At 40.3% G+C, this 12,016-nt stretch overlaps 1 protein-coding gene across 1 annotated transcript in view; it reads left to right on the top strand.

Annotated features, from left to right (window-relative positions):
- Positions 1–10,058: 10,058 nt before the first annotated feature.
- The window catches only part of ndrg1a (N-myc downstream regulated 1a), a 13,119-nt gene continuing 11,161 nt past the window's right edge, over positions 10,059–12,016 (top strand). Inside the window, exon 1 of the mRNA XM_031854297.1 lies at positions 10,059–10,198. The gene's annotated coding sequence lies outside the window, so the exon portion shown is untranslated. The remainder of the gene's footprint in view (positions 10,199–12,016) is intronic.

Below are 12,016 nucleotides of genomic sequence, written 5' to 3'. Positions count from 1 at the left end.
CTGCTACTGGAGCTGCTCAGCCCATCAACAGGATGAATGTGTGCACTTGGTCCTCATTCCCTGTCTACACAAGAGTCAGTGCGGCTCCTTATTTCACCAAAACACAAAGCCGTTACATCACTTACTCTGTACCCACATTTACCCATAATGCTCTCTGTTTCCGTATGTCAAACTAATCTTCCTATTGCTGAGTTGCACTTTTTATGTTATACATTTTTGAGTGGGCCGTACACTCAAAAACACAGACACACTTTTAAATCACACAAAGCCAATGAATGGTCTCATGTGTGTTTCTCTGTGTCGTATGTTTCTTTTATTGTGGCTGAACTTTGTTGGTAGAAATCACCCGAAGCTCTACTTGATAAGCTTTGTGTATTATGGCTTCTGGGGTATTTTGTACATTTTTTTTTCTTACATTGTCTCTTTGGGTTTTTGACGTTTGTTATCTGACCAAATGAGGGCAGCATAGTATTTTAAAGTTCATCTTGAAATACAATAATGTCAACACACACACGCTTGTATCAAACGGATGATTAAAGTTTTTTTTTCTCCTGCATCCTGGTGAGCATATTATTAGGTTATTTAAAATTATACTTATGTAATCCTCCTAAACTCACCTGAAAGTCTGTCATGCCATGTTTAGGGTGTTAAGAGACTACAACATCTAATGCATGCCATAAGTAACTATACTACAAACCATGCAAATTGGTGAAGTTGTTTAATTTGAACTTCAAACCCTGATTCCTGCAGCTGCAGCATAGGGCTGCAGTCTCTATTTAATCCTTGACATTATACTGAGTTGACTGACCACTGTGGCAAAGTTGAGGTGAGCAAATATGTAATGAATGAAAGTTTGCTTTTCTATTTGTAGGGCATCTGCGCTGCAATGCACATCATCTGAACCATAACCTACTTAGTCCGTCTGAACTGCTTTTAGAATTCACATTGAGAATTCCTACACTACTATAGTACTGATATAACTGCCCAGAGTCAGGGTTGATTAAGAAATCCAAAGCTATATAAATGTGTTTGCACTGTGGCTCTTTATATACTGCGCTGACCCATTTTCAAACACAATAGAATGGGAGGCCATTTTCAGTCACCACGTCTTGCTGTCAGGTCACTGGGAAGTCATGAACACAGACAAGACAGGTGTTCATTTAGGACCCACTCAGTCAACATTTAAAATCCCCAAACAGGCTTTGTAGCAGGCGGTATGGAAGACTGTGAATAGTGGGATTACCTGAGATGTTTAAAGCCAGAATGTCCATCAGACACAAGTTCACATTCAATGTTGTCAATTTTGTTCTTATTCCAGAAGTAGAAATCAAACAAATGGATTTTAGGTTGGTAGTCTGAGGCTAAACTTCAATAGATTTAAATCATGAACCCCCACAATCTATAGAATATATTTTTTCAAGATGATAGACGGCGCCAACTCTCCACCATTTTGAATCTCGTCTCCACAACACATTGGTGGTAAAAAGGCCGTAGCTCATATGGTGCGTTTCCAAATTTGAAATGCTGTGTCTCCGTGTTCGACTTATGAAGCAAATAACTCAAAAGATCTTAGGTCAAGTTTAGATGTTCATTTTTATTCATTTCATCTCCCTACTTGTCAGACCATATCAAGGTCAAGAATGTCTAGCAGATAACATCAGAGCATGTGATTCTTGCAGTCCAGGTCCATCATGAGGGGGGGGGGGCTTGGCTTGGAAGAGGAGTTGGGTGAGCTCAGCATTTGGTGTTGTGTGCCCACAACATAGTTCCCCCTGTGGGATTACTGGTGGACGACCTAGATTGCAACGCAACCTTCCTGCCCTGTGTCCCCCCCCCCTCCCTCCGCTGACTGGTCAACAGAGATTACTCTCAGGGAGTAGAGTCTGGCAGTCAGACGGAGCGGCTGAGCATGTGATTGATGAGCGACACACTGAGGGACAGGAGATGAAAAAACACTTTTTTCCTTTTCTCCGCTGCTTCTTATATTCCTCTGCTATATTCCTCATGCTTTTATGTCATTCACACATTGCTATTAATCCTCCAGGGAAGCCTCATAGGGATATTTTATTAAGTCCTATTCTAGTGTGAAAGGGGCTTAGCCAGGCCCCGAAACTGCTTCATTTTGAATGAAACAAGTCCTAGATTTAACATAGAAGTTTTGAGAAAATGATACCAGGAGCTGACAATATTTCCATTACTTGCACAATCAGAGACACTGGAGCTTGTCTGTCTGTCCACTGTTGAGGATTAATGTCAGTCGCTGCTTTGTGTTTACTGACTGAGTAAACTGGTTCAAGAACATTAATCCCCCTAAATGCTGCATTGTGCAGTTGATCTCTCTGTATTTTCCATACAGGCCATTATCGCTCTGGATGTCTCAGATTTCCTGACCTCACCATGTGTACGAAGGTCTCTGTATGTCTGTTTTTAAATCCTTGACCCAAAGTTTAACCTTAACTGCTGTTAGATGTTAGACCTCATCCCTGAACCAAAATATGCCTCTCCTCTCCTTTCAAATAAGAATTGACCATATTGTGTACTGGCCTATTGCATGAGCGTGTGTGTGTGTGTGTGTGTGTGTGTGTGGAGGTTTCAGACTAATCTCTAGACAGTCCTTCTGCTTGTTTACATGTAGACCGGGAGACACCATAGGGACCTGCTTCACTGAGGACAAATGCACGAATATTAGCTCTCAAACTTCCATTTCCTCCCATTTGACAGTGGAGTCTCTAGAGTAATGAAAAAAAACCATTGTCATTAATACTGAATGTCTTGTGCTTTGTACTATTGTAGAAATACTTAATTAAACTAAAATTGAATTCATGTAATACATAGTTGCCTGATGAATACCGGAGTAAAATAATATTTTCCTCTGAAATGTTGAGTAGAAGTGTAAATTAACACATAGTTAAAATATATTAAGAAGTACCTCAAATTTGTAGACTACTTCTAACATATTTAGCTTTTTTTCCCCATGAGAAATACAAATACCATAACATATGTTCAATGTAAAACCAGGCATCACTGAAATACCATACAGTGGCTGGCTGCCTATAGGAGTAAACTTTTGTGTTGTTTTTTGTTAAAAGTACAGCAGATAATACAATCTCATTGTACTCCGTATACTCATGCCGTAACGTCCTGAGTATGTACTGGAGGTGTCCTGAAGGTGTAGTAGGCTACTCTGACGTCAGAGGATAAACAAGGACCAGTCGACATCCGTTCACACCAAACAACAATCGGAGCAGTCACGTCGCGCTCGTCTTCCTCGTCCCGGTCCCGCCCTGCACCGCCCACACCAGCTGCTGTCATTCTGAAACTACCGTGTCATCGTTACCGCCTGTCCGTTCAGCCTGCGGGGCTGTGCGGCATTCACGAACCGTGCATAAAAACGACATGTCAAACATGCAAGACTTTTGCGGATGACGCTGTTTTGGTTGTGGCTGTTGTTTTATTTTGAAAGTTGCACGAAGCTACTTTATCCATTCCATGAATAAAAATAAACATTTCATTGTGTTAAATGCATATGATGTTAAACTGAATAATGTAACAGTAGGCTATATATGTTTTTATGTTTAGTATTATAATCTCTTTGTCCATTATATCTGGCCCATCAACATTACATTTTTCCATCAGAAATGTCCTTTTTCCAATAGTTGAATTTAGCCTAAATACTTTTACTTATACAAAATACAACAGTAAAAAGCCTTTTAAGGATTTACCACTGAGGTCAACAGATGCTCTCAGTGCCACAATATTAATGTTGTCCTGCGTGACCTAACAACACTTTTCATGTCACGTGCTTCTGAATCACACGTTCCTGTTACAGGCCTGTTGCATCACTTTTGTTGTCATGCGTGGTTGAATATATAGAGGAGGGCCACACAAAGACCCTGGCATGGGTGTGTGTATTGAATAACGCAGGGAACATCCCATACCAATTTCCCACCGGGGATCAATAGTATTTCTCATTCTGATTCTGTTAAAGGTTAGGAGCGAGCAGATGTCAATAAACAGCGCATATTAGTATTTTATTAAATGAAAAAGATGTACAGGATTCAGCAGTAGTCAGTGAAATTGATTAACTTTGACCTTTGCACGCCTCATAATCTGTCCATCTTTTATTATGCCTTTGCAATGATAATATAATATATTATAGTATGACACTCCCACGGCTCATGTCTGACATTAAGCAGTCGTACTTTTAATACTTTAAATACATTGACTTTCAATCATTAGAATGCTGGGTTTTGACTTATAATGGAGTATTTTAACAGTGTTGTTTAGTTACTTTTTCTTTTGTGAAACATTTGAATAATTCCTTCACCACTGTCCTTTTCCTACCTCAAACATTTTCACAGAAGCAGTATTTACAACAGTCCCTGAAGGCAACATTGCACACAATGAATAGGCCCTTGTGGTGTTTACTTTGTACATGCTCTGTAAAGTGCAAGGGAGTTGATCTAAAGTTCAGTTGAATTCTTTTTTTAAATCTTTATACAGGGATTCATTAAGAGTCTTTAAAACCCAATTATACTTTCTACAAGATGTAGTCTTTTATCTTCATATAAAATAGAATTGGATTTATCAAAATAAAAAAGAGCAGATTCATCACTGTAGTCTCCTTTAAATATGCCAATCATAATTTACAACCCTATTCACTTTGTAGTATGTTTTACAAGTTGTATCAACAGTACTGAGACATGTTTAATCCTCAGGTGGCTGGCAGTGACCTTTGATTTATAACAGTGACTGTAGGATTGTATTATCTGCTTTTGAAGACGGTATTGTTTGCTTATCCTCACTATAAGATTAACAGCGAATAATTAACAGCTAGGCTATCTGGGTCACCAACGAATTACCTATTAACTATTATGAACAACACAGACAGTGAAGTAGGCAATGCAATATCACAGAGCTCCAACCTTTCCCCAAAACAATCTGTCAAACTTTGAAATGCAGTTTTCACTATTTTGACCAGTGCAGCATGGTTTAGCCTGTACTGAGTTAATCAACTGTTAGTCTTCATTGACCGTGACTGAATCTTTAACTTTGAGGACACGCGGTCAGTCAAAACATCCTTCACACACACACACATTCAGTCTTGCAATAGTCTCACCAGCCCTACCTGCCCTATATCGCCCCTCAGATATCCTTTCGAGAAGTAGTTACACATTTTAGGAAATACGTTATTTTGTTTGAAAGTGTTTAAGTCCATAAACCCTGTTTATTCCCACTGTGTGTGACTCATTGCCCCTCCCTCTTTGACAATTCATATTTCTATCAATGACCCCTCATCCACAACACACCACCATTCCTTATATCTCTTCCATCGAACTTCCTCTCACCCCTACCTCATCAGTCCAAACAGCCGTGTCCACTGATCATATGTAAACCCTGTTGTTACACAATTCATCAACTCATTTTCCTGTGTGGAGGACGAGTAAAAACACAGTCCTCACTGCGACACAGCAGGGGCTCACAGTTTCCCCTCATATATCACAGGACACAGACCCCTTTAATATGTCACAGGAGGAGGCACGTGATTACGCTTTTGCTTTCACTTTTAGGCTCAAATGATTCCGATCAACTTGATAGGAACCGAATCAAGCTGTAGGTTGAATACAAACACGAGTTCATGTATCTGTAGATACATTTTAATCTAGCACGGTGCAGTCTTAGTCCCACCAGCCAACGTCCTGTCATCCTGACCTCACATATTTTCCTCAGGAATCAAAACAGAGGCTCGTTAGGTGCAGCTTCCACTTTAGTGAGCGGTCCAGCTTTCTTTATCCGTGCAGGCCGACCAGCTGCTGCTGGAATCTGTTGCTCTTGCCTAATGGAAATGCAGAAAAATAACTTTGAAAGTAGTCTGGATTTCTACATGCATGGGGAAATAGACAATACAAAAGGTATTTTAGGGTCACAGGCACAATGAAACAACCCAATCAATCTGTTGACAGTGTAACCAAATTCAATTTTCATCTATAAGGGATTCCTGGGTAGCACCAATGCCAAGTCAGTGCACAACTACAGTAGAGTATTTACACATGGCACCAACTGAGAGTGCTGCTCTGCCTTTATTTGAGTAATCAGTACTGTGCCGTGGCATGTTTTCTGTCTAAAATTGGTGCTGGTGATAAAGATATTAGAGCTATGGACAGTGACGGTGGCCATGGGAGGATTAGGTTAGCTCACTGTTTGTTTATCTTCTTTTCTTATGCAACACAGAATGCGCTCATTCAGATGCATGCTGGTCATTCATACAACCACCATCCCCTTTTGTCATGCAGAGCAGGATGATGACTATTCCCCTTCATCCTCATGATTTCCTGGATTTTGGAGAAGCATTAAAGGCAAATACCAGATTGTCACTTGACTGCATTGTAGATAAATATGTGCACATAATCAGTTAGACATTGTGAATACAACAATGAACACCATTTAATTAACGACCAGTCTTGTGCCATTGCTTCTTTTCTTTTTTTTTTTAGAACAGGCAGAAGGTTGTTCATGTCTTTTGAACGGTAATAATTACAGACTTGTTTGTCTCGCATGCTTTGAGAATGTGTCAGCTGACTGTCCCTCTGGTAATGTGATCAAACTGTCAAAACAACAAGTCTGATTTTATTTCTTTGTCATGGTTTACATGTTTTCCAAGATTATACTTCCTGCATTAGAAGAAAGTAGATATTTAGTGAAAGACCTAATGAGAGTGTTCATATTTTGTTGGTTCGTTTCACCTTTTCCCTCACGAGCTCACAGACCAAACAGATGTTAGTAAGGCTTTACTGTTTAATGACGACCGTTACACATCAGTAACCACAGCCTGGTTCGTCACTCAGTAACAACCTTATCAACATCAAGAGACAACGGGACAGTCTTATCATAGCAGTTATTCCCCCTTAAAAAGATAATCAATAGTCAATATAGGCCAGGCTGGGGAAACCGTCCTATCAGAACCGTACAGGAGGTGACACCACCACTGCTGGTAAAATCACTTTACAGCCTAATAAAAGCTGTGGTTTACAGTAATTACTACTTTTTAGTTACATTTGTTCAGCTAAGCATAAATAAATTAGATGTGATAGAAAATGTGATGTACATTTGAATCATTTTCTTTAGTTTATAAAGAAAATGTTGGGACACATGCTTCTTCACTCTCTCGCTGAAGGTTAGATGAGAAGTTTAGTACCGGCTGTTAAATGTGAGGCTGGGGACTTTTGTTTCTTGTACATCTTAAATAACTTAGATACGATGTGTTAATAATGAGCTTCAAATATGCTGGTTGGTGGATTCTGTTACTTTAAGAGAGAGCCATGCTATCTGTTTCCCCCTGTTTACAGAAATAATGCTACGCTAAGCTTGTCTGTTAAACATACAGACATGAGAGTGGTGGCATGGCTAACAAGAACACACAAACTGCATGTAATGATTTATCTGGACTCCACAGGTAGCTTTGGAAAGTTGAACTTTTCAACTTCTACGTTAACTTTACAAAAGGTTTGTAAAGATTTACCACTGAGGTCAACAGAGACTGTCGCCTTGCTTCTCACTGAAAATGCAACGTGCACACCCTTCTGCATTGATCACCTATTCTCATCACCTTACAAACCATTTACTACGTGATCTACCAAGACATTTCATGTCATGTGTGTCTGAATCATACGCTCCTGTTACAAGCCTGTTGCATCACTGTGGGTGTCACGGCCGGTTTAATCTAGAGGAGGGCCACACAAAGACTCTGTGATGGGCGTGTGTATTGAATAAAGGTGAGGAGCAAACAGATGTCAGGAAACAGCCCATAATAGTATGTTATTAAATGTAAATACTTTTGCTGTACAGGATTCAGCAGTAGTCGGTGGAATGGATGAGATTTGAAGTTTGAACTGAGTTTTTTATTATCTGCTCTGTTTGCCGTGAACATTGTGGTCATAAACTAAGAGATCAAACACACTTCAACTGGGTGACCCCTGACTGGCAGAGAGGTGATACTGAGGGGAGGAGACAGTTTCAGCTCGCGCTATCTTCGGCTGTACAGTATGGGCCTAATAACAAGACAAATTAAAAACAGAAAACAGAAACAGAATCCCATTTGCTGTAATGTTACTTGAAGTTTTCAATGTTCAAAAGTTATGCTTCTGTCATTCTGTTTATGGTACGACAGGCCTCATACCACATCTATTGATTTTTTTTTTTCTTTACACGACACCTATCTCCAAGAAATCACTGCATAATATTACTAAGAATATTAATAGCTTTATCTGCGTAGTTCTTAGAAAAAATGATAAGAGAACAAAATAAGATTAAATCAATGAGAGGTTACACAACAATAAGGGCATTCAATCAATACAGAAATAAAGTAGGATTAAAATGGTAAAGAGAGTGAATGAAAAAGAATATAGTACTAAAACATCAAACATTTAACTTAAATTCTGACTAAACAAGTATTTTTAACAGGACAGAAACTGCAGAGTATCATGTTTGAAGGGGTGAAGCTATGAGGACCTGAGGAGCTCTGGCTTTATTAAATATGCCTTATAAAGGCTGCCATTTGCTCCTCAAACACTGCAATCAGCCAGGTAAAAGTCCACTGGTTTTATCAGGTATTGAGGCACTCTGTGTCCCAAATATGTTGCACTAAATCTTTCACAGTTGGCAGCCAAATACTATCTTTGTTTCACAATGATAGCTGGACAGGAGCTGTAGGGTCAGACGCACAAACTCGTTGACACACACACACACACACACACACACATACAGATTTATGTAGTGTTTCTAGTAACGATATCTAAGAATATCTCTGACTTCCATCCATTAGCATTGATCCCCATGTTGTGCAATGCACAAAGTGACTGAGCATTACATTAGCGTAGTGGTTATATTTTTCCCCTCAAACGCGCCTATTGTCCGATGTGTTCCTATCGTGGGCCTCACATTACAAGCCAACAGTGCGGCTATTGTGTGTTGACAAGGACTCTTCACTCACTCATTGCCAATACAAGCACGTATTGGCAGATCCACAGTGTAACAGTCAGCCTCTTGCAGGTGTGGAAATTTCCACTGCACTGTATCTGGATCTGGGATCACAAACAACCTGCTTAGTATATGCTGAGGCCTACATTTTCACACACATACTCACACACACACACACACTCACACACACACACACTCTATTTGAGGTCACATATTGGTGAAGATAACGTGTCTTCACCTCAAACTAACATCTGTACAGCAGCACACACCATAGCGAACCATCTCTATTGTGGCATTGATTATTGCTTCTGAAGGACGAGCTAACTTTGAACAGACAATATCGGTGTGCGATCAAGGAAAGGCGGCTTCATCCAAGGAGAGGGAAGGGCTTCCCTTTGTACAGACTTATCTTCTCTTGGCCTTAAATCAAGGTTGCAGTACTGGCTGCATTCCTAACCTGTCAGCCAGATATCAGCTGCGTGGATTGCCAGAGTGTAGAAATACCATTATGACTCCGTTAGAGAGCGGTGAATTACAGTTTACACTAGGCCCTACACACTGATACAAAAGAGACAAACAGCCGTGCCAAGATTCCTGTCCACACCCTGTCAGGTCAATGAGGAGAGAAGAAGCTCTGTTATACCAAACTAATTACCACCTAACCATGAAAGTATCACACGTGTCACATCAGACACAGTGGCGATGCACACAGTGGGGGGGGGGGGGGAGAATAATGAAATTCAACACATCTTACTTCCAGATAAACTGTTTTGTCAGCACCCATGTGAAACAACAACTACCAACTCCATAGTAAAAAATAACTAAAAGAAAATAGAAAAGAAAAAGTGAGCATTGAAAGTAACATTGAGAAGTCAATGTGGCAGTTTGGTAACACTAAGAGTTTAAGGAGCGGAGATCGACCTTCGAGTATTTTCACCCTTGAGTCGCTGTCATCAGCAGTCTTCATCATGCAACTGCTAGAAAGAGTCAATCTGCTATCAATCCCCCAGATGCTGTTGCCCAATAGAGAGAGCAGCGGGGGAAATGGGCCGGGCTGCACGCCCCCGAGGCTTTATAAAATTCCCTCATACATCCGCCTTGCGCCGCACGTTATAAACAAAGAAACGCTTCTGTCTCTGCAACAATTGGCAACAACTTTTTGTGGACTTTTTTTTCATCTCCGGAGTGTTCATCTCAGGACAATCACACGTTTAATCCAGAGGTACGTTTCTGCTCCAAATCATGACTTTATGTCAATGTTTTCGTTATTTTTTTAGGTGAACTATGCGCTCAGTTTGTTAGTTTCGCAGCATGTCTGAACACGTTGTTATTCCCGTTTCGCTGTGCAACTCCACTGAAATGCAGTTTACATTTTTTTTTGCTGTTTCAGTTCATATGTGGCAATTTCATTTGACCACCAGTTGTAGAAAAGGAAAACGCACAGAGCAAAACATGTATTTCAGAAGGTGTTTAGATTTTTGTGCATATTAAAGGAAATGCAAAACACAAGTTATTTTCTGTGAATAAACTTTTTGGGATGGCATATGTTTTTAAATAAATTACTAAACTGCATACTAAAATGATGTGGCATGCAGTTGTATATTAAGGCAGGGCGCTGCGTGTGTAGCGGGTGCAGGAACTTGATCAAAGATCAACATGCTTTTCACTCAGTGACACTGAAAGCACACGCACACGCACGCGCACACAAGCAGGGCGCTTTCATGCCAAATGTTGCAAATATTACGAGAGCCATATTTGCACAACTCATCCTCTTTGTTTTTTTATATCATGGAAAACAATCAAAAACCTCCATGAGGGTGTGGACATGGGGGAGGGGATAGTACCGAAGTCAAAATATGAAAAATTGTGTTTGTTGACTTATGGCATTAATTGCAGTCTGCTAAAAATATAAAGCATCTCTCTATTGGTTGTTACGACAAAACAACACCGTATCCTGACCTGCTTTAGGGCTGTTTAGTTTTCCAGCTAATTCTATTAATTTTTTTTTCAGTGATGCAGGCGGATACATCTCACAATAAAGAGCTGTTTGTACTGGTGACTGTGTGATCCCCTCAAACCAGCCTGACCCCCACTCACCAATTTACTGTGGCAGTGGAGACACTCGCATTTTGATATCTCTCACAATCTGAAAATGTAGGTCTGTGACAGCTTAGTCCGGCAGGCCTGCTGCCGCCGTGCTGATATTTAGAACCAGGGATTTGACAGATTACGAGAGTTCCCAAAGATTAGGGAAGCAATCATTGTTTCTGCAGATGGAAGCTACAGGCTCGTGGATTTAAAACTATAGGAAGGATGGCCTGGCCTTGACTCTGGCTCCCTAATATTGAGACCCGCTGTCCAAATCGAATCAGTACATATGTTTCTGTCACAAGCGAGCAGAGAAAGAGTTTGCGGTCATGTGGTTTTGTAACTTGGATGTTCTGGCTTAAAGAAGTGTGTCGTATCTCTGGATTTACTGTGGCAAAACGAGCACTAATGTGTTATGTAGAGGCCTGCATCAGTGTTGTTGATTTACTCTGAAGCTCAAGCCACATTATCTCACTTTCAAGTGAAAACATTGGATTTTCAACAAGTTTGCTTTTCAGTAATCAACATATAAAACCTAATCCTGAGAGTTATGATTGTTGTGAACGCTTGGAAGAGTAATGGATTATCAACTGGCTGTTAAGAGCATGTAGCCATGTAAAGGCTTTATTATAGTGTATGTTGTCATGGGACTTCATGTTTATTTCCAAATCTTGTTTCAGAAATAGTGAAACTTTACGAGCCAGTATCTCACAGAAAAACATACAGTTTGTATTCTTTGTTATGCAGCTGATCTTGGGTTACACATTGGATCGTCCAGAGCATATATCCTCCCACTGTTTCCTCTTCACGATTGCATAACACAGTTTCACTTCTGCCAGGCCAATGATGTGTCAGTAAATAGTTTGTTTTCTTCCCCACGGCCTGACACTTTCTGAAAAACACAGACACACACACACACACACACACACACACACACACACACACACACACA

The sequence above is a fragment of the Anarrhichthys ocellatus genome, unplaced genomic scaffold (genome assembly GCF_004355925.1).
Source record: "Anarrhichthys ocellatus isolate YVR2014 unplaced genomic scaffold, GSC_Weel_1.0 scaffold14, whole genome shotgun sequence".
In the NCBI taxonomy this organism is placed as follows: Eukaryota; Metazoa; Chordata; class Actinopteri; order Perciformes; family Anarhichadidae; genus Anarrhichthys; species Anarrhichthys ocellatus.
Note: the sequence above shows the minus strand (reverse complement) of the source record. Positions and strands in the feature narration are given on the sequence as shown.